Source organism: Natator depressus, chromosome 28 (genome assembly GCF_965152275.1).
Source record: "Natator depressus isolate rNatDep1 chromosome 28, rNatDep2.hap1, whole genome shotgun sequence".
NCBI lineage: Eukaryota > Metazoa > Chordata > Testudines > Cheloniidae > Natator > Natator depressus.
The window spans coordinates 9,859,920-9,862,419 of record NC_134261.1 but is presented as its reverse complement, the minus strand read 5'-3'; the positions used below and the strand labels follow the sequence as shown (position 1 = coordinate 9,862,419).

The following is a 2,500-nucleotide window of genomic DNA, read 5'->3' as shown; positions in this document are numbered from 1 at the left end:
CTGCTGGCCGCTTTTCTTCCCGGCCACCAGGTCAACCCGCTGAATGTATGGGGTTGACCTGCTGGCCGCTTTCCTTCCCGGCCACCAGGTCAACCCGCTGAATGTATGGGGTTGACCTGCTGGCCGCTTTCCTTCCCGGCCACCAGGTCAACCCGCTGAATGTATGGGGTTGACCTGCTGGCCGCTTTTCTTCCCGGCCACCAGGTCAACCCGCTGAATGTATGGGGTTGACCTGCTGGCCGCTTTCCTTCCCGGCCACCAGGTCAACCCGCTGAATGTATGGGGTTGACCTGCTGGCCGCTTTCCTTCCCGGCCACCAGGTCAACCCGCTGAATGTATGGGGTTGACCTGCTGGCCGCTTTCCTTCCCGGCCACCAGGTCAACCCGCTGAATGTATGGGGTTGACCTGCTGGCCGCTTTCCTTCCCGGCCACCAGGTCAACCCGCTGAATGTATGGGGTTGACCTGCTGGCCGCTTTCCTTCCCGGCCACCAGGTCAACCCGCTGAATGTATGGGGTTGACCTGCTGGCCGCTTTCCTTCCCGGCCACCAGGTCAACCCGCTGAATGTATGGGGTTGACCTGCTGGCCGCTTTCCTTCCCGGCCACCAGGTCAACCCGCTGAAAGTATGGGGTTGACCTGGTGGCCGCTTTCCTTCCCGGCCACCAGGTCAACCCGCTGAAAGTATGGGGTTGACCTGGTGGCCGCTTTCCTTCCCGGCCACCAGGTCAACCCGCTGCCGGCATGGGGTTGACCTGCTGGCCGCAGAGGGGCAGGCTCCGGGTTGACCTGGTGGCCGGACGGGGATTAAGCCCCGGCTCGGAGCAGGGCAAGCCCGGGCGGAGGGGGGTCCGCTTGGCCCCTGCCCGCGGGGGCAGGCTCCGGGTTGACCTGGTGGCCGGTTTGCTTTCGGGCCACCAGGTCAACCCGCTGAATGTATGGGGTTGACCTGCTGGCCGCTTTCCTTCCCGGCCACCAGGTCAACCCGCTGAATGTATGGGGTTGACCTGCTGGCCGCTTTCCTTCCCGGCCACCAGGTCAACCCGCTGAATGTATGGGGTTGACCTGCTGGCCGCTTTCCTTCCCGGCCACCAGGTCAACCCGCTGAATGTATGGGGTTGACCTGCTGGCCGCTTTCCTTCCCGGCCACCAGGTCAACCCGCTGAATGTATGGGGTTGACCTGCTGGCCGCTTTCCTTCCCGGCCACCAGGTCAACCCGCTGAAAGTATGGGGTTGACCTGCTGGCCGCTTTCCTTCCCGTCCACCAGGTCAACCCGCTGAATGTATGGGGTTGACCTGCTGGCCGCTCTGCTTCCCGGCCACCAGGTCAACCCCCTGCCGGTATGGGGTTGACCTGCTGGCCGCAGAGGGGCAGGCTCCGGGTTGACCTGGTGGCCGGCAGGGACTTCAGCCCCAGGGCCCCTGGCAGGGCGACCCTGCCCTTGTTCCCCAGAAAAGGAGAGAGCTGGCTCGCAGCGGGAAAAGCTGCCTACGGCACCTGGGATTCCCAGGCGGTCACCCATCCAAGTACTAGCCAGGCCCGGGACGGTTTACCTTCCGAGATCGGACGGGATCGGGGGCCTTCCGTCCGGTATGGCCGTAGGCACTCGGCTCCGGTCCGCCTCGTCCCCTTTCCCTTACTGACTCCCCTGCCTCGGGTGGGCCCGATCCTTTTTTCCGTTTTTTTTTTTCGCTCCGGAGGCTTCATGAGCCCACCCCCAACACCCCTTTGGGGGTCGGTGAAAATTTTTTTTTCAGACTTCCAGGGGCCCGATCCTGGCCGCGGGCACCCGGCTCCGGGCACCCGGCTCCGGGCCGCCTCGTCCCCTTTCCCTTACTGACTCCGCTGCCTCGGGTGGGCCCGATCCTTTTTTCCGTTTTTTTTTTTCCGCTCCGGAGGCTTCGTGAGCCCCCCCCAACACCACTTTGGGGGTCGGTGAAAAAATTTTTTTCAGACTTCCAGGGGCCCGATCCTGGCCGCGGGCACCCGGCTCCGGGCACCCGGCTCCGGGCCGCCTCGTCCCCTTTCCCTTACTGACTCCCCTGCCTCGGGTGGGCCCGATCCTTTTTTCCGTTTTTTTTTTTTCGCTCCGGAGGCTTTATGAGCCCCCCCCAATACCACTTTGGGGGTCGGTGAAAAAAATTTTTCAGACTTCCAGGGGCCCGATCCTGGCCGCCGGCACCCGGCTCCGGGCCGCCTCGTCCCCTTTCCCTTACTGACTCCCCTGCCTCGGGTGGGCCCGATCCTTTTTTCCGTTTTTTTTTTTTTCCGCTCCGGAGGCTTTATGAGGCCCCCCCTAACCGTTTTTGGGGTCGGTGAAAATTTTTAGTCAGACTTCCAGGGGCCCGATCCTGGCCGCGGCTTCGCAGGCTGGCCTGGGGGGGGGGGGCATCTCTAGCTCCGGCCGCGGACGGCGAGACGCTCGGCCACCAGGTCAGCCCGGAGGAAAAGGCTGAAAAAAATGTCTAAGTCCCCCCGGGACACCAGGTCAACCCGGAG

General features: G+C 63.5%; 1 non-coding gene across 1 annotated transcript; it reads right to left on the bottom strand.

Moving 5' to 3' along the window:
- Window positions 1-1,486: 1,486 nt before the first annotated feature.
- Window positions 1,487-1,605, bottom strand: LOC141979711 (5S ribosomal RNA). Its single transcript, XR_012637105.1, has one exon. It is a non-coding gene; the product is annotated as a 5S ribosomal RNA (ribosomal RNA).
- Window positions 1,606-2,500: the final 895 nt, after the last annotated feature.